The 20,834-nt window shown below is 40.3% G+C and overlaps 1 protein-coding gene across 6 annotated transcripts in view; it reads left to right on the plus strand.

Moving 5' to 3' along the window:
* Nucleotides 1-20,834, plus strand: part of LOC129829913 (spermatogenesis-associated serine-rich protein 2-like) — a 63,881-nt gene that overhangs the window by 5,986 nt on the left and 37,061 nt on the right. For 3 of the 6 annotated variants that reach the window (XM_055891920.1, XM_055891921.1, XM_055891923.1), the window contains exon 1: nucleotides 20,348-20,662. The gene's annotated coding sequence lies outside the window, so the exon portion shown is untranslated. Of the gene's footprint in view, nucleotides 1-7,890; nucleotides 8,030-8,163; nucleotides 8,609-20,346; nucleotides 20,663-20,834 lie in introns of those variants that run through there. The other 3 variants (XM_055891922.1, XM_055891924.1, XM_055891925.1) reach the window with 2 other exon arrangements.

Below are 20,834 nucleotides of genomic sequence, written 5' to 3' on the forward strand. Positions count from 1 at the left end.
AGAGGGTTTTTTGTTTTTCTTGGAATAGAAACACCATATTATTAAGCAAGTACCAGTCAAAAGTTTAGACACACCTACTCATTCAATTTTTTACATTGTAGAATAATCGTGAAGACATCACAACTATGAAATAACACGCATGGAATCAGTTAAGAACAAATTATTATTTACAAGGACAGCCTACCCCTTCCTCCCTGTTGGGGAATTGAACCCAGGTGTCCCGCGTGCCTGCATTCTCAAGAACAGTCTCTATTGAAGACTATCAAATGCTTCTCAAAGATGCCCTCTGGTGGTCAAACTAGCGCCAATGGTTCCAGTGGTTGACACTTCAATAACGTGCCATAGAATTCTGCGGCACCATGCAAGCTGTGCCGCAGTACGCTGCAACTTTAAAAGGATGAACCACTGTAGATAATACCCAGCGAGTAGCAGCAGTGTAAAAACAAAGCGGGAGGAGGGGTTAAATGCGTATAGTCCGGGTGGCCCTTTGATAAATTGTTCAGGAGCCTTTTGGACCTAGACTTGGCGGTCCGGTACTACTTGCCATGCAGTAGCAGAGAGAACAGTCTATGACTTGGGTGACTGGAGCCTCTGAAAAATTTTCTGGCCTTCCTCTGACACCGCCTAGTAAACTCAGCAAAATACGAAACGTCCCTTTTTCAGGACCCTGTCTTTCAAAGATAGTTTGTAAAAATCCAAATAACTTCACAGATCTTCATTGTAAAGGGTTTAAACACTGTTTCCCATGCTTGTTCAATGAACCATAAACAATTAATGAACATGCACCTGTGGAACGGTCGTTAAGACGCTTACAGATGGTAGGCAATTAAGGTCACAGTGATAAACTTAGGACACTAAAGAGGCCTTTCTACTGACTCTGAAAAACAGCAAAAGAAAGATGCCCAGGGTCCCTACTCATCTGCGTGAATGTGCCTTAGGCATGCTGCAAGGAGGCATGAGGACTGCAGATGTAGCCAGGGCAATAAATTGCAATGTTCATATTGTGAGACGCCTGAGACAGGGAGCAGGACAGACAGCTGATCGTCCGCGCAGTGGCAGACCATGTGTAACAACACCTGCACAGGATCGGTACATCCGAACATCACACCTGCGGGACATGTGCAGGATGGCAACAACAACTGCCCGAGTTACACCAGGAACGCACAATCCCTCCATCAGTGCTCAGACTGTCTGCAATGGGCTTGTAAGCCTGTTGTAAGGCAGGTCCTCACCAGACAACCACCGGCAACCAGACAACCACCGGCAACCAGACAGGACTGGTAAAAAGTGCTCTTCACTGACGAGTCGCGGTTTTTGTCTCACCAGTTGTGATGTTCGGATTCGCGTTTATCGTTGAAGAAATGAGCGTTACACCGAGGCCTGTACTCTGGAGTGGGATCGATTTGGAGGTGGAGGGTCCGTCATGGTCTGGGGCCATCCCATTAAGCACATCTGGGACCTGTTGGATCGGAGGGTGAGGGATAGGGCCATAACCCCCAGAAATGTCCGGGAACTTCCATGTGCCTTGGTGGAAGAGTGGGGTAACATCTCACAGCAAGAACTGGCAAATCTGGTGCAGTCCATGAGATGCACTGCAGTACTTAATGCAGCTGGTGGCCACACCAGATACTGACTGTTACTTTTGATTTGTCCCCCTCTGTTCAGGGACACATTCTTCAATTTCTGTTAGTCACATGTCTGTGGAACTTGTTCAGTTTGTCTCAGTTGTTGAATCTTGTTAAGTTTGCTGACAATAAACGCAGTTGACAGTGAGAGGACGTTTCAATTTTTGCTGAGTTTATATACAGTTGAAGTCGGAAGTTTACATGCACTTAGGTTGGAGTCATTAACTTGTTTTTCAACCACTCCACAGATTTCTTGTCAACAAACTATAATTTTGGCAAGTCGGTTAGGACATCTACTTTGTGCATGACACAAGCAATTTTTCCAACAATTGTTTACAGACAGATTATTTCACTTATAATCCACTGTATCACAATTCCAGTGGGCCAGAAGTTTACATACACTAAATTGACTGTGCCTTTAAACAGCTTGGAAAATTCCAGAAAAGGATGTCGTTGCTTTAGAAGCTTCTGATAGGCTAATTGACATCGTTTGAGTCAATTGGAGGTGTACCTGTGGATGTATTTCAAGGCCTACCTTCAAACTCAGTGCCTCTTTGCTTGACATCATGGGAAAATCAAAAAAGAAATCAGCCAAGACCTCAGAAAGAAAATTGTAGACCTCCACAAGTCTAGTTCATCCTTGGGAGCAATTTCCAAATGCCTGAAGGTACCACGTTCATTTGTACAAACAATAGTATGCAAGTAATAACATGGGACCACGCAGCCGTCATACCGCTCAGGAAGGAGACGTGTTCTGTCTCCTGGGGATGAACGTACTTTGGTGCAAGAAGTGCAAATCAATCCCAGAACAACAGCAAAGGACCTTATGAAGATGCTGGAGGAAACCGGTACAAAAATATCTATATCCACAGTAAAACGAGTCCTATATCGACAACCTGAAAGGCCGCTCGGCAAGGAAGAAGCTACTGCTTCAAAACCGCCATAAAAAAGCCAGACTATGGTTTGCACCTCAACTGCACGTGGGGACAAAGATTGTACTTTTTGGAGAAACAAAAATATAATTGTTTGGCCATAATGACCATTGTTATGTTCGGAGGAAAAAGGGGGAGGCTTGCAAGCCAAAGAACACCATCCCAACTGTGAAGGACGGGGGTGGCAGCATCATGTTGGGGTGCTTTGCTGCAGGAGGGCCTGGTGCACTTCACAAAATAGATGGCATCATGAGGATGGAAAATTATGTGGATATATTGAAGCAGCATCTCGCAAATGGGTCTTCCAAATGGACAATGACCCCAAGCATACTTCCAAAGTTGTGGCAAAATGGCTTAACTTCTCTGGGATATGTGGGACGCTAACGTCCCACTTGGCCAAAGGCCAGTAAAATTGCAGAGCGCCAAATTCAAATATATTAATATAAAAATCAAACTTTCATGAAATCACACATGAAAGACTAACTTAAAGCTACACTTGTTGTGAATCCAGCCAACATGTCTGATTTAATAAAGGATTTACAGCGAAAGCACACCAAACGATTGTTAGGTCAGTACATAGCCACAGAAAACACAGCCATTTTCCCAGCCAAAGATGGGAGTCACAAAAAGCAGAAATAGAGATCAAATTAATCACTAACCTTTGATCTTCATCAGATGACACTCATAGGACATCATGTTACACAATACATGTATGTTTTGTTAGATAATGTGCATATTTATATCCAAAAATCTGTTTACATTGGCGCCATGTTCAGAAATGCCTCCAAAATATCCGGAGAAATTGCAGAGAGCCACATCAACTAACAGAAATACTCATCATAAACTTTGATGAAAGACACATATAATTAAAGACACACGTTCTTAATGCAACCGCTGTGTCAGATTTCAAAAACTCTACGAATAAAGCAAACCATGCAATAATCTGAGACGATGCTCAAATAGAAACAACATTTCTCCGCCATGTTGGAGTCAACAGAAATTACATCATAAATATTCCCTTTGCTCTTCATCAGAATGCACTCCCAGGAATCCTAGTTCCACAATAAATTGTTTTGTTCGATAATGTCCATTTATGTCCAAGTAGCTACTTTTGTTAGCACGTATAGTACACATATCCAAACGCTCGCGCAGATCCAGGTAAACGTCGGACGACAACTTCAAAAAGTTATTACAGGTCGAATAAACTTGTCAAACTAAGTAGAGAATCAATCTTTAGGATGTTGTTATCATAAATATTCGTTCCAACCGGAGAATTCCCTTGTCTATAGAAGTAATGGAACGCAAGTCGATATCATGTGGAATGCACGTGACCAAGAACTGGCTCTCTGCCAGACCATTGACTCAAACAGCTCCCATCCGGCCCCACATCACAGTAGAGGCTTCATTCAACGTTCTACAGAATGCACTTCATACGCCTTCCACTAGATGACAAACAGATCCATATCCCACTGGGATTTCAATAGGCGATGAGTTGAAAATCAACCAGCCTCAGAATTCTCACTTCCTGTTTGGATTTTTTCTCAGGTTTTTGCCTGCCATATGAGTTCTGTTATACTCAGACATCATTCAAACAGTTTTAGGAACTTTAGAGTTTTATATCCAATATTAATATGCATCTGGGGCAGAGTAGGAGGAAGTTCACTCGGCACGCTATTCATCCAAAGTGAAAATGCTGCCCCCTATCCTAGAGAAGTTAAGGACAACAAAGTCAAGGTATTGGAGTGGCCATCACAAAGCCCTGACCTTAATTCCATAGAAAATTTGTGGCCAGAACTGACAAAGTGTGTGCGAGCAAGGAGGCCTACAAACCTAACTCAGTTACACCAGCTCTGTCAGGAGGAATGGGCCCAAATTTACCCAACTTATTGTGGAAGGCTACCTGAAACATTTGACCCAAGTTAAACAATTTAAAGGCAATGCTACCAAATACTAATTGAGTGTATGTAAACTTCTGACCCACTGGGAACGTGATGGAAGAAATAAAAGCTGAAATAAATCATTCTATTATTCTGACATTTCACGTTTTTTAAATAAAGTGGTTATCCTAACTGACCTTAGACAGGGAAATTTTACTAGGATTAAATGTCAGGAATTCTGAGAAACGGAGTTGAAATGTATTTGGCTAAGGTGTTTGAACTTCCGACTTCAACTGTAAGTCCCGGATGACAGGAAGCTTTGCCTCAGTGATGTACACTACCCTCTGTAGCGCCGCCTTACGGTCGGATGCCGAGCAGTTGCCATACTAGGCGGTGATGCAACTGGTCAAGATGCTTTTGATGGTGCAGCTGTAGAACTTTTTGAGGATCTGGGGACCCATCCCAAATCTTTTCAGTCTCCTGAGGGGGAAAAGGCGTTGTCGTGCCGACATTATTCACATTTTCTTATTTATTGAACATTTTATTTCAATACAGTTTCTCTTCCCAAAACGGAAATGTTATGAACAGAGTGGACTAAGTTGGTCTTAAGGCACTGCATCTCAGTTGCGAGCTGTGCCACTAGAGATCCTGGTTTGAGTCCAGGCCGGCTGCGACAGGGAGAACCATGGGCGGCGCACAATTGGGCCGGTCGTGTTTCGGGGAACGCACGACTCTCGACCTTCTCCTTTCCCGAGTCCATATGGGACCTGCAACGATTAGACAAGACTGTAACTACCAATTGGATATAACGAAATTGGGGCGAAAAAGGGGTAAACATACAAATAAAATACACACAAAAAAGGACTGCGTTTTGTCGACTTTACTGTTTGCCAAAGTTAAAATGTAGTTGCTTAGGGGTGCGAATTGAGTTATTTCAGAGTAGGTATACCCTAACGGCAATATGCTATAACGTGCCAATAGGACCTCGCTAGCTTGTGCTTGGCTCTGCACACCTTGCTTGTTCTGCCCACTATGATTAATTTGCTCCCGTTGGAAACGACAGGTGGGCTCTTGGGTTAGTTATAAAAATATTCTCCCTATGCTGTCCGTCCAGTAGCGCAACAAGATGATGTACGGTGTAATGAAATACGTCACAATGTAAACAGGGCATAACCCGGGTTGATGATGCTTTCAAGACACCTGGGAACTCTGGAGGTTTGACAAGGTCAAATCATGACAACAGTGATCTTCAGGTCGGAAAGTCAGCGCTGTACAAAGACGCCCGCGTTTCCAACTTGGAGTTCCGGCTTGGATGACCTTTCAAAACGATTTTACCCAGGCGGAGTTTGTTTTTCCCCCGAGTTTCCAGTTGTCGTGAACGCACTGAAGTCGCGATTTCCCAGGTGTTTTGAACGCGGCTTGACTTCAATGTGCGAGGCTTTAGTTAGGGCTGTTTTCTCTCTCGAATTCAGAGGTACGCTACAACAGGACTTGCTTTTGGTTTGTTAAATTTCAATTGATTAAGCCTATCTACGGCGTATAGTTCTATAGGATTTACCCCAAAATGTTGGATCAGCAGAGGTTCTCTAAAAACAAGGCACTTAGATAAAGCTACAACTTTTACGTAACAGCTTAGGAGAACTTACGCAGCAGGTTAAGATGATTAACGTAAGAGGTTAGGATAATTAGGTTAAGGTTAGGGAAAAACGAATGTGGGGATTCCGCTCAGGCGTCTTTTTACAGTCGTTAGTGTTGAGTAAACCGTTTCTTTGTGGCAGATGAAGGATTTCAACTGAATCGGCGTAACGAATAAACCCAAGTTTTCCTAAAAATGAACAATGTGTCACGTTTTGCTTGCTAGCCAACCAACAACGTCAATGCCGCTATCAAGCCAACCTACTAAGATTACCTGAATGGAATGTATGAAACTGATCATGATTTAATCTAATTTCACTGCGATTGTTTAGTCAACATGCAGTAATACTTGTATACTGTCAATATCAATGAGATTATTTATTTGCGTTTAGATGACCAAAATAAGATTAACTAAGCCTACCTTTCCCCTCCCTTTTCAGTGATTGTGATGTGAACTACAAAAAAATGCAAACCAATATTTCAGGTCACTATTATCAATAACCATGCATAGCAATGTATATAGGCATGTGAGTTGTACAGTAGAAGACCTAGCTGAATAAGCTGTATGTGAGCATCTCTCCCTCTCTCTGTATGTCTGTCATTCTCTCTGTGTCTCTGTTTCTGTGTCTATAAGATGTATCTACATGTACTTTACACACAGTAGGCTGCTGATGGTAGGACGGCTCATAAAAATGGCTGGAATGGTATCAAACACATGGAAACCATGTGCTTGATACCATTCCATTGTTTTCGTTACAGTGATTACTATGAGCCCGTCCTCCCAATTTTAAAGTGTCACCGGCAGCCTGTGACTTCACAATATGTAGGCCTAGACTACCAAAAACAGATTTTTATCCAGCTGAAGAAATTATGGTGTGTATATAGTATGAGCTTTACAGTAGACCTAGCTACATAAGCTGTATGTGTGTAAGTCTCTCTGTCTAAAGCTAGGTTTCCTTACAGTTGGTGATGCATTTTCATGTGAATATTCAAAAATCTGCATAAAGAAAATATGCATATTTTCCCACCAGTGGTGTGTTTCCTCCAAGCATACTTGTTGCGGATAAACAGTACGTGATGACATTGTGTACACAATGTACTTTTTTTGCGTACGTTTTCATGTACTGAATAAAAATCAAAAGTTGAATGTGTTTCCATCGCATTTTTGACTCTACTGATCGTTTTGTCAAACTGTTGCGTTAAATAGCAAATGTGCGTACTCTGGTCTTGGCGCGTGCTCTCTAGTCAAGAGCTCGTCGATACAGTGCGCATAGGCTAGTCTACATGATGACATTATTATGGATAAGAAAATATGTTTTTATTTGTGAAAAAACAACAGTCAAGCATTGCTTATCATGTCACCAGTATCAGACAATTGATATTGATTGGAAAAGAGCATCAAGATCACCGTGAACCACCCCGTGAAGATCATCATACGTTATTTCATCTGTAGCCTAATAAACTGCATGGTTTCCCAAGTCGTTGTGGGAGGACCACACACACCATATCATCGCGTGACTCGAAGTTTACTTTGATATGATGGTTACTATATCAATATTTGCGCATGAAGGTGTTTCCACTGCCATTTCTCGCATAATTAATTTTACAGACAAAAAGATCCCACCATGTTGAACAAACAAATTATCTGTATGCATTTATAAAATTGTACTGAAACGTCCTGTTTCCATCACAGCTGTCATTAAAAAAATATACGGTATGACTTTACTCGCATAACTGGATGGAAACCATACTCTCATAATAACTGGATGGAAATGTGGTTTGTCTCTTATCTAAGATGTTTTTCATTTTCGCATTCAACAGATCTTGCTTGGATTCCTGCCTCTTTCAAAGTTATAAGTAGGAACAATGGCTACATGTCTGGCACTGTGAAATCTGAGGAAGAATTGGGGTTCTTGCTAGAAAACCACAAAAGAGCCACTTACACTTCATTCAATACATGGTAAGTCTGAATGTGTCAATTTAGTCCATGTAATTAAATGATTTGTTGATTAGGCATTTTAGTAGTTTTTATATATGTATATGCTATTTCACTTAATTGATTTACCTACATGATCACTTCTGGTGATCCTCTAGGTCTGAACATAAAAAGGATCAAATCAAAAGAAGACTACTTTGGCAAGCGGAGGATTATGCAGACGATGTCCCCGTTTGTGTTGAAAAAAGAACCATCCTTGCCTGCCAGTATGGCAAAGCATCGAAAAGACATTCTACAGCTGAGGTACATTGTCTAGTGTCATTATAAGGAATTCATATATACCCAAAGAATTGGAATAGTCTAAAGGCATAATGGGTTAAATAAACCTATCATAACCACAAATCAAAGGCTGTAATACTCTGTTAGTTGTGCCTTCAATATTTCTTAACTCATTGACTCATTGATTTGTAATTTCTTCATTCATTGACAAATGTGTCTATAGGAACAGCCTTCAGAACATGTATATAGCAAGAAACGGTTATATGTGCCGAGGGGCAAAAAAGTGGACTGTCCAGCAAAGATTTTCATTCGGCATGTAACTAGGTGAGTTAATTAGCACAGTGTAATGGATGCTTCAACAATGCCTCTAATTTCTCTAAGCTTTGATTTAAATATGTATTAAACTTTTCTTTAAGGTATGACTCATTTAGTGTCAAAGGGAATGCTTCAAGGGCAAAAAAAACAAGAAGCAATGAAAAGGCTGAAGGAGGCATTGACTCGGACAAGCCCAGCTACATCATCATTCGTTCATGTCAAGTTACCAATCGCTGAAGCACACAAATCACATTGTCAATGAAGCAAGTTGCTTTAAAAGGAAGATGCATCCACAAGAAAACATGGGGCAGGACACAGTCAGGGAAAACCACATCACAGCTGAACAGTGTGCATTAAGAGTTGAATTAAATAAAATAATGGATGCTACTTATCTATGTCAAGACATTGAGACCTTACAAAAGACAAAGGAATCTGTGGCAGACATTTGAAAATCCTTCATTGGCTTCTGTCCAAAAGGGAATGGTCTTCTGTTGCTGAGCAAAGAGAACCAATTGATGAGAGAACAACCAAATGCTTTGATCTCTCCCACCAAGAGTGAGAAAAGGAAAACTTAAGGGACAGTTTGAAAATTACTGGGGTGGGGCGGGAGGTCCAAAATAGGGGAGGGTTGTCTAACTGCTTTGGGGAGGGTTGTGTGCAGGTGCATAATTTGTGGGGAGGTCATGCGCCCCACCCATTTTTAGAAACAAGTCAATTTGACCCCTCAATAATACGCCATGAGTGTGATTGATTGGGGGGAAAAATTCCCCACTGTAAAGTGCCAGGCAGCTACTAGCTTTATGTGACACAGATAGATCTTTTACCGGATGTATAAATCTGAAGCATCAGGTTGGCATTTCGACTTACACTCGTTACTGTATTTTGTGGTAAGCCCAGTGGCCCGCAGTGGGATTTTGGCTGACATTCTGCAAATTCTCATTGAAACATTTGATCTCAATGTTCCCAAAACTAGAATCTGTTGACTAAGTTTTGTAGACTTTCCCTTTGCCAAATTGAAAAAAAAAATGTGTTTAGGAGTGCAAGGGCGATATGAGTTATTGTATACGCACACTTCAGAGTAGGCGTTCCATAACGGAAATATGCAAATACATGGATAGCCAGTGTTTGGCTCTGCCCACCTCATTGCTTTTTCTGCCGCTATGATTCATTTGCTCCCATTGGAAACTAGAGGACGACCGATTATGATTTTTCAACGCCGATACTGATTTATTGGAGGACCCAAAAAATTCGATACCGATTAATTGGCCAATATAAAATAATAATAAAAAAAAAATAGGTATTTATTTGTAATGACAAATACAATAATGAATGAACACTTATTTTTATAACTTAATATAATACATCAATCAAATCGATTTAGCCTCAAATAAATAAGGAAACATGTTCAATTTGGTTTAAATAATGCAAAAACAAAGTGTTGGAGAAGAAAGTAAAAGTGCAATATGTGCCATGTAAAAAAAGCTAACGATTAAGTTCCTTGCTCAGAACATATGAAAGCTGGTGGTTCCTTTTAACATGAGTCTTCAATATTCCCAGGTAAGAAGTTTCAGGTTGAGGTTATTATAGGACTATTTCTCTCTATACCATTTGTATTTCATATACCTTTGACTATTGGATGTTCTTATAGGCACTTTAGTATTGCCAGTGAAACAGTATAGCTTCCGTCCCTCTCCTCGCCCCTACCTGGGCTCGAACCAGGAACACCGACAACAGCCACTCTCGAAGCATCGTTACCCATCGCGCCACAAAAGCCACGGCCCTTGCAAAGCAAGGGGAACAACTACTCCAAGTCTCAGAGCGAGTGACTTCACCGATTGAAACGCTATTAGCGCGCACCCCGCTAACCATTTCGTCGGTTACACCAGCCTAATCTCGGGAGTTGATAGGCTTGAAGTCATAAACAGCACGAAGAGCTGCTGGCAAACGCACGAAAGTGCTGTTTGATGAATGCTTACGAGCTTGCTGCTGCTCAGTCAGACTGCTATATCATAGACTTAATTATAACATAACTCACAGAAATACGAGCCGTAGTTCATTAATATGGGTAAATCCGGAAACTTTCTTTTCGAAAATAAAACGTTTATTCTTTCAGCAATTTGGAACTGTTCCATATTTTATCTAACGGATGGCATCCCTAAGTCTAAATATTGCTGTTACATTGTACAACCTTCAATGTTATGTCATAATGTACAATTCTGGCAAATTAATTACGGCTTTTGTACCCTGACTGCTTGCACAGAACGCAAGGGAAGTGACAATTTCCCAAGTTATAAGAAATTCATGTTAGCAGGCAATATTAACTAAATATGCAGGTTTAAAAAATATATACTTGTGTATTGATTTTAAAGAAAGGCATTCATGTTTATGGTTAGGTACATTGGTGCAACAGTGCTTTTTTTCGCAAATGCGCTTGTTAAATCATCACCCGTTTGTCGAAGTAGGCTGTGATTCAATGAGAAATGAACAGGCACCGCATCGATTATATGCAACGCAGGACATGTTAGTTAACTACACATGGTTGATGATATTACTAGTTTAACTAGTGATTATGTTAAGATTGATTGCTTTTTATAAGTTTAATGCTAGCTAGCAACTTATTTTGGCTTCTTGCTGCCCTCGCGTAACAGGTAGTCAGCCTGCCATGCAGGCTCCTCGTGGAGTGCAATGTAAGGCAGGTGGCTAGAGCGTTGGACTAGTAACCGGAAGGTTGCAAAAACTAATCCCTGAGCTGACAAGGTAAAAATCTGTCGTACTGCCCCTGAACAAGGCAGTTAACCCATCGTTCCTAGGCCGTCATTAAAAATAAGAATCTGTTCTTAACTGACTTGCCTAGTTAATAAAGATGTAAAAAAAAAAAAAAAAAATCTGCAAATCGGTGTCCAAAAATACCGATTACCGATTGTTATGAATCGGTTGACCTCTATTGGAAACAACAGGATGTTGTCTATCAAAGGTTCACAGTAGAAACATCTTTGACAGTGCTACTCAGTTACTAATTTTTAGGATGTGGTTGACACTGGAACACATTTACCCTGACGAACCCCCCCCCCCCACTCCCAATATGCAACACAAAGTTACGCTCTTGGTTGTTGTTTTTTACTGGGCACAGGGGATGGTAGTGTGTTTTCTTCCCTGGTTTACATTTGCTTTTTTTGAAGGTTTTACAATGTCATTTCTTCCATCCAAGCCAAGTTTCCTCATCTGCTTGTATGCACCTACCTTATCAAGGTGTTTTGTTACTTCCCTTATGCACTTTCCTACACACTTACTATACCACAGGCCAATATAGTCTACCAGTCTGTCTATCCTGCCCTATCCACCATTCATAGTGACGATAGTAGTAGGTGGACTGTTTGTGCAAATCTGTAATAGGCTAACTAGCAATCATACCACACAAAATCATTCAAAGCGGCACCAATTTTCAATATCAATCCACAAGACCATAGAGGAATAGCTGATAAGCAGAGGAGAGTCAGGTGCATATGAAAGAACAGTTGAGACATGAGACACGCAGCTCAAAGCTCCCCTATTGATCCTGTTTAGGGAAAATACAATTATCCTCACTGACTCCCTAAAAACACGGCACTTCGCCGGAAGTTGTTTTCGTAGCAGGTTAGGAAAGCATTTAGGCTAACCCTATCTCTTTTACTTAACTTAATCTAATTCTCCTAACGTGCTACCTTAATTATCCTAACCTGCCTAGACTAGCCTGCAACACCACAATGCAATGAATAATTGTTTTCTGAGTACAAAATTCTACTCTAAGCTGTAAACTGCAGTGCAAATGTCATTTGAGTAAACGGCGCAAAAGTCCTGTTTCATTACATTAGGATCAGTTTTGGGTCTACTCTCGACAGTTTATAAGTATTTAGTATTTATTGTTAGGATCCCCAATAGCGATGGAACCCTAACCTGCAACGGCAGCAGCAGCTTTTCCTGGGTCCAAACGGGATTAAAACAATTGCATCATAATAAAACAGCCCACATAAAAAAAAACAATGCATCATACACTACATTATTACATTACTCCATTACAAGTGTACAATATAAAATCTCCTATACTACAATGTGTTTGTGTAGAGTGGGTGTTATAGAATGTACAGTGCCTTTGGAAAGTATTCAGACCATATGAATTTTTACACATTTTGTTACGTTACAGCCTTATTCTAAAATGGATATATATATATATATATATATAAAGAAAAATCCTCAGCAATCTTCATACAATGGCCCATAATGACAAAGTGAAAACAGGTCTTTATAAATGTTTGTAAATTTATAACAATTTTTAAATGGATGCATTATTTACATAAGTATTCAGACCCTTTGCTATGAGACTTGAAATTGAGCTCAGGTGCATCTTGTTTCCATTGATCTTCCTTGATGTTTCTTCAACTTGATTTGGAGTCCACCTGTGGTAAATTCAATTGATTGGACATGATTTGGAAAGGCACACACCTGTCTGTATAAGGTCCCACAGTTGACAGTGCATGTCAGAGCAAAAACCAAGAAATGAGGTCGACGGAATTGTCCGTAGAGCTCGGAGACAGGATTGTGTCAAGGCACAGATCTGGGAAAGGGTAGCAAAACATTTCTGTAGAATTGAAGGTCCCCAAGAACACAGTGGTCTCCATTATTCTTAAATGGAAGAAGTTTGTAACCACCAAGACTTCCTAGAGCTGGCCGCCCAGCCAAACTGAACAATCGGTGAAGGGCCTTGGTCAGGGAGGTGATCAAGAACCCGATGGTCACTCTCTAAAGTTCCTCTGTGGAGATGGGAGAACCTTCCAGAAAGACAACCATCTCCACAGCACTCCACCAATCAGGCCTTCATGGTAGAGTGGCCAGGTGGAAGCCACTCAGTAAAAGGCACATAACAGCCCGCTTGGAGTTTGCCAAAAGGCACCTAAAGGACTCTGACCATGAGAAACAAGATTCTCTGGTCTGATGAAACCAAGATTGAACTCTTTGGCCTGAATGCCAAGCATCACGTCTGGAGGAAACCTGGCACCATCCCTACGGTGAAGCATGGTGGTGGCAGAATCATGCTGTGGGGATGTTTTTCAGTGGCAGGGACTGGGAGAGTAGTCAGGATCGAGAGAAAGATGAACAGAGCAAAGTACAGAGATCCTTGATGAAAACCTGCTCCAGAGTACTCAGACTGGGGCAAAAGTTCACCTTCCAACAGGACAACGACCCTAAGCACACAGCCAAGACAATGCAGGAGTGGCTTCGGGACAAGTCTCTGAATGTCCTTGAGTAGCCCAGCCAGAGCCCTGACTTGAACCCGATCGAACATCTCTGGAGAAACCTGAAAATAGCTATGCAGCAACGCTCCCCATCCAACTGGATAGAGCTTGAGAAGATCTGCAGAAAAGAACGAGAGAAACTCCCCAAATACAGGTGTGCTAAGCTTGTAGCGTCACCCAAGTAGACAGTGATTATGTAATCGGTGCCAAAGGTGCTTCAACAAAGTACTGAGTAAATTTGATATTTCCGTTTTTTTTTTTTTACCAAAACAATGTTGCTTTGTCATTTATGGGGTATTGTTTGTAGATAGATGAGGAGGGAAAAAACATTTAATACATTTTAGAATAATGCTTTAACTTAACAAAATGTTGGACAAGTCAAGGTGTCTGAATACTTTGAAGGCACTATGTGCGTGTCTCTTCACAGTTTGCGTTGTGCCATTTAGGTGTTGGTTTATGGATTTTTTTTAAAAATCCGATTTTACTGCTTGTGTAAAGGACGTCATGCTGCTTGCATAGCGAGTACCACTTCCTCCCGATTCAGCCCATACCTGGGGTGAACTTGGGACCTCTCCCTTGCTAGCACACGACCACCCTCCTGAAGCTTCTTACCAGTCGGTGCCACACGAAATGCTAGCAAGTGGGGACACTTCAGGCTGAGGAGTAAGTTTCACACATCCCCATGTGCAACACTCACTTGATGTGGAAGAGTTTCATGTAGTCATGGCTCTATGATGTACTGTGAGTTTCCCAGAGTCCGTTCTGGACTTGGACTGTGAAGAGACCCCTGGTGGCAGTGTGTATGGGTCTGAGCTGTGTGTAAACTGTTTGAACAGACAGTTCGTTGCTTTCAATACGGCTCACAATGTATAATTTAATCTACTATATACCATCAAACAAAATACCGAAAACCATTTTTTTCACAAAATATACACTACCGTTCAAAAGTTGAGTCACTTAGAAATGTCCTTGTTATTGAAAGAAAAGTAAAACATTTTGTCCATTTAAAAAAAAAAAAAAAAAAAAAAAAATCTAATTGATAAGCAATACAGTGTAGACATTGTTAATGTTGTAAATGACTATTGTAGCTGAAAATGTCAGATTTTTTTAAATGTACGCCTATGTAGATATTCCAGAGGCCCATTATCAGCAAGCATCACTCTTGTGTTCCAATGGCACGTTGTGTTAGCTTTTTCAAAAGATTTTAAAAAGGCTAACACACACTTACAGTATGTGACAGATGAGATCAATAATACATTATATATATTTTGTCTCTTTCCTATTCAATGCATTTAAAAAGTATTATTGTTATGTAATGCTTGTGCACTTAATTTGGCAATAGAATCAATGACCAGAAAAGTACGTATTTTCATTGTGTGTAAATTACATCTTTCATTCATAATCGAAAATTAACCTGATTACAACATCTGGAAAATAATTATTTTCAATGTTGGGAAAATACATATCTTCACCTTTTCATTCAGAACCTAAAATAAACGTCACTTCAACGTCTGGAAAATACCTATTCTAGATGTCTTTTCAACATAATTTTGCTTACTGTGATGTCCCTTAATCTGGGGTTTGTAGGCATGACCCAATAATCTATTTTCTAATTATGTCACCTATGCAATAATGTTGTGTGTAGAGGTGCCTAGGGACAAACTCAATCAAAACCTGTATCAAGGGCTCAAACATGGAGAAATCCCTAATTAACCACTGCCCTCTGTGGATAGTATTGGACAGGGGAAACGTTTACCTTGTCTATCAGACGACATAGTGGACGTGGAGCATTGATCCAGGATACGCTCATATCTCGCTAAGTGCATAGGGGTAGGCATCCTAGGCTTTCCATAACAATATTTATGAGCATCAATTCCTACCTCGCGTAGGTGCCATTGGTAGGCATTTCCACATTTGGGAAAAAGTCCGTCCTCCACCCTCTCCTTCGTAACCCGGAAACTGATAAGTGGTCGAGGAATGTTAATTTGTTAGTAGAACAGAAGAGTATTCTCCCCTCCTCGATATCCACATTTCATCAAGGACAATCGTGTGTATCCTATTCATGCCAGAGTCCTTCACGGAAATGTTGAAATTGGTCACACTCCCTTTGATTCAGCTTCTGTTTTGTCAGAGGGGAAACAATCATGCACCCATTAAAACAATAAGCAGCATGATGTGCAAGATATTTTATAGATTAAAAACAACTAATTTTTACCACTTTACATATTTATTTTGGGAGTGGAAAAGGAGTCTAATTTCATACAAGCGTATTTTCATCCACGGTCTCCCTCCTCGCCACCTCTCCTCAATTAACTTTGACCTATTTTAAAAGGAGGCAAGAGGAGAGAGGACGCAGAAGTTCAGCCAGTCCAATTGAGAAATGGCCCAGGGATTGGTTTAGGGGACCAGGACACTTTTCACACCATTTTCCCCAGTAGACTCTGCTATACATCATGGTGTGTGTACATTTCAGCGTGCAGAGTTGCAAAGAAAAAGCCATATCTCAGACTGGCCAATAAAAAGAAAAGATTAAGATGGGCAAAAGAACACAGACCCTGGACAGAGGAACTCTGCCTAGAAGGCCATTATCCCGGAGTCGCCTCTTCACTGTTGATGTTGAGACTGGTGTTTTGCGGGTACTATTTAATGAAGCTGCCAGGTGAGGACTTGTGAGGTGTCTGTTTCTCAAATTAGACACTAATGTATGTGTCCTCCTGCTCAGTTGTGCACCGGGGCCTCCCTCTCCTCTTTCTATTCTGGTTAGAGCCTGTTTGCGCTGTTTTGTGAAGGGAGTAGTACACAGCGTTGTACGAGATCTTCAGTTTTTTTTTTTTCTCAGAACAAGAATAGACTGAGTTTCAGAAGAAAGGTCTTTGTTTCTGCCCATTTTGAGCCTGTAATCGAGCGGACAAATGCTTTTGATCCAGATACTCATCTGGTCTAAAAAAGGCCCATTTTATTGCTTCTTTAATCAGAACAACAGTTTCAGCTGTGCTAACATAATTGCGAAAGGGTTTTCTAATGATCTATTAGCTAATCCAAGTTTATCATTTTAAACTGGCAGTGATATTCAACCTACAGAATTAACCAACGGACTACTTCAACTACAAAAACATCCTCAGTAACAAAAAAACATTTGTTTCTTGCTCACTGGGATATGTTTTTGTTTATCTACCTTAGTTGAATGCACTGACTGTTATTCACTCTGGATAAGAGCGTCTGCTGAATGAGTAAAATATAAATGTAATAAATAAAAATGCAATGCATGCTGGGTATTATTTTCATGTGCTCTGGCCCAAATAAGTGCATATTTGGTTGGTCTAGACCAAATTTGAACGAATCATAGACGTCTAGGCTATATTTCACAAGTTTGAACAGCACAGTACGGCACAGAGCAGAGTGTAATTCAGTTTAGTCAGTGGAGTTCAGTAGACTACATTAGAGTAAAGTAGGGTACAATACAGTGCATTTTACTGTACTGAACAATACGTACTATACTCTACTTTTCTTTATTGCACTTTACCCTGCTGTGCTCTACTGTATTGTGCTGTCCAAATGTGTGTCTGGACCAAATCTGAACCAAACATAGACGTTTTGATTTGGTCCGGACTGGCCCAAAAATCTATGTCCGTGAAAGTTGATATCAAAGCCGGTACAGACCGCACCAAAAAAAAAAAAGATGTCTGGACAGGACCAAAATAAGACGTTGGCGTCGGTCCATGCTCAGTGGGATGTTTCTGGAGGTGGAATTACTATACAGAAATGCAACCAATGTATTTTATTCGGATATCCATTAGCTGTCACTGAAGCAGCAACTACTCTTTCTGGGGTCCACATAAAACATTACATAATGTAGAAAGAACATCAATAGACAGGAACAGCTCAAGGTCTCAACTACACAAATGTAAAATAACAATATAAGGAAAATAAAAGGTTCTAATGACAGTTACACACTTCAGTACATATGTTTGCGTAAGAGTTATTTAGATCAGGTAGGGGAGAGGCGTAGTGCTGTGAGGTTTATTAAAGCAAATTTAGCTATTCGCTTTAGTAATTTGAAGTGGAAGGGAGTTGCATGCGATCATGGTTCTATATATAATACTTTGCGTTGCCTTGAATTTGTTCTGGATTTGGGGACTGTGAAGAGACCCAGTGGAATGTCTGGTAAGTACAGTGCCTTCAGAAAGCTCTTGACTTTTTCCACATTTTGTTGTTGCAGCCTGAATTTAAAATGGATTAAATTTAGTTTTTTTTTTTTTGTGTGAATGACCTACACACAATACAACATGTCAACGTGGAATTGTTTTTCAAACTTTTTACAACTAAAATGAAAAGCTGAAATGTATTGAGTCAATAAGTATTCAACCCCTTTGTTATGGCAAGCCTAAATAAGTTCAGGAGTAAAAATGTGCTTAAGTCACATACGTTGTGTTTAACATGATTTTTGAATGACTACCTCATCTCTGTACCCCACATATACAATTATCTGTAAGGTCCCTCAGTTGAGCAGTAAATTTTAAACAGATTCAACTTCAATAAGAAGACATTGAATATCCCTTTGAACATGGTGAAGTTATTAATTACACTTTTGGATGGTGTATCAATGTACCAAGTCACTACAAAGATCCAGGTGTCCTTCCTAACTCAGTTGCGAAAAAGGAAGGAAACCGCTCAGGGATTTCACAATGTGGTGAATGGTGACTAAAACAATTACAGAGTTTAATGGCTGTGATAGGAGAAACTTGAGGATGGATCAACAACATTGCAGTCACTCCACAATACTAACCTAATTAACAAAGTGAATAGAAGAAAGCATGTACAGAATAAAAATATTAAAAAACTGCGAAGCAATAAAGTTTATGTCCAGAATACAAAGTGTTATGTTTGAGGCAAATCCAACCCAACACTACCGAGTACCACTCTTCATATTTCCAAGCATAGTGATGGCTGCATCATGTTATGGGTATCCTTGTTATTGTTAAGTCCTGGTAGTTTTTCAGGATTTAAAAAAAGGAATGGAGCTAAGCACAGGGAAAATCTTAGGAAAACCTGGTTCAGTTGGCATTCCACCAGACACAGAAAATTTACCTTTCAGCAGGACAAAACACAAGGCCAAATCTACACTGAAGTTACTTACCAAGAAGACAGTGAATGTTCCTGAGTGGCCGAGTTAGACTTTATTTAAAAATTTACTTAAATCTATTGCAAGACCTGAAAATGATTGTCTAGCAATGATCAACAACCACATTGACAGAGCTTGAAGAATTGACAAGAATAATGGGCAAATGTTGCACAATCCAGGTGTGGAAAGCTTTTCGAGACTTAACCAGAAATACTCACAGCAGTAAACACAGCCAAAGGTGCTTCTACAAAGTATTGACTGTGAATAGTTATGTAAATTAGATATTACTGTATTTCATTTACAACAAAAAATATTCAGGCTGTAACAACAAAATGTGGAATAAGTCAAGCCGTATGAATAATTAAAATCAAATTTTATTGATCACACACATGGTTAGTAGATGTTAATGCGAGTGTTGCGAAATGCTTGTACTTCCTGAAGACACTGTCATTCAGCCTAGCTGTCAGAGATATGTGTAAATTGATTATACAAACTATTGGAATTTTGAACACAATATTTCCACAAAAACAAGAATTGATTCAGTCAATCTCTCCTCTACTTTGCGCTGAGAGAGACTGACTACATTGAAGGGCAAGGCGTAACTCTGTTCTGGGCCAGCTGCAGCTTTTCTAGGTCCTTTGCAGCACTTGACCATATCACTGGGCAATAGCTATGATTAGATAAAACTAGAGCTTACAGGACTTGTTTCATTGAGCAGCCATCACTAGCTCTCCCTCTCTCTACATCGGGTTTTACAATCCTATAATCTGCACAGGCCTACGTGCCAGAAATCTGGAATGTACCTTGTTACATCTGAGGAACCAGTGTGACAATTTTATCTTCTACAATGTGTGTGACAATCAATCTGGACCACACCCTGCCTGGGATAGGTCTTTGCAGTGCTCAAAACATCAATGACTCTGAAAAGTTATAATATAGTCAAGACTATTGACACATAAAGATAGTATTTTCCCTCTCCTTCTAGACATGATCAAGAATACATGTGTTGATAATTTAAATTATTTACAAAACATCTTAAATCAAGCCTGAATAAAATAATGAACTTTGTCCAAAGGCTATTTTGGCATGTGTGACGTGCATGACCGATTTCAGTCTGTTCAGGAGTCATGATGTGGAAGATGGGTTTCCACTAGTTATCACAGCCACAAAGTACAAATTGGCTATATATTTATATATATTTTTTTAATTAGCTTTTTATGGTTAGGCTTAAGGTTAGCAGTGTGGTTAGGTTAAAAATCCAATTTTAACAAGATAAATTGTAGAACTAGGCTGGATTTATGACACTGTGGCTGTTGTTACTAGTGACGACCGAATAGATGTGCAATGTCTAAGACCGTGAACTGTGTAATTGCAGACCACAATTGGGGGCTTTTTTCTGATATCGGCGTTTCTTGATGTCAAGTTACACCCATTGATGCTCGCCATTGGTCCATGGCCGTTTCTTTCGCGTTGGGCGGACAACAGTTGTTGACAACTGTAGCTAAGCCTAACCAACATCATTTTCTAATCTGCAACATTGTTATCTTAACGCCCATGTCAAGAAACGCCCCTGAATTGCGGTCTGCAATTACACCATATTGGAGAGGCCGGGAAAATATTGGGGAGTGGAGAACACAGACGACTAGTAACGTTGCAGAAAAAGACATCAAGGTAGGTGCTTAATCACGCCAAAATACAATATTACATTTTATATAGCTAGCTGACAATCTTGGCTATTAAAGTTAGTTAACAGACCCAGTTAGCTAGCTTGCTGTGTGTCAAACTGGAGAGAAGTGCGTGAGCTAGCATTGTCAATGAAGCTAGTTACGTTGTTACCTAGTTA

Source organism: Salvelinus fontinalis, chromosome 31 (assembly GCF_029448725.1).
Source record: "Salvelinus fontinalis isolate EN_2023a chromosome 31, ASM2944872v1, whole genome shotgun sequence".
Taxonomy (NCBI): domain Eukaryota; kingdom Metazoa; phylum Chordata; class Actinopteri; order Salmoniformes; family Salmonidae; genus Salvelinus; species Salvelinus fontinalis.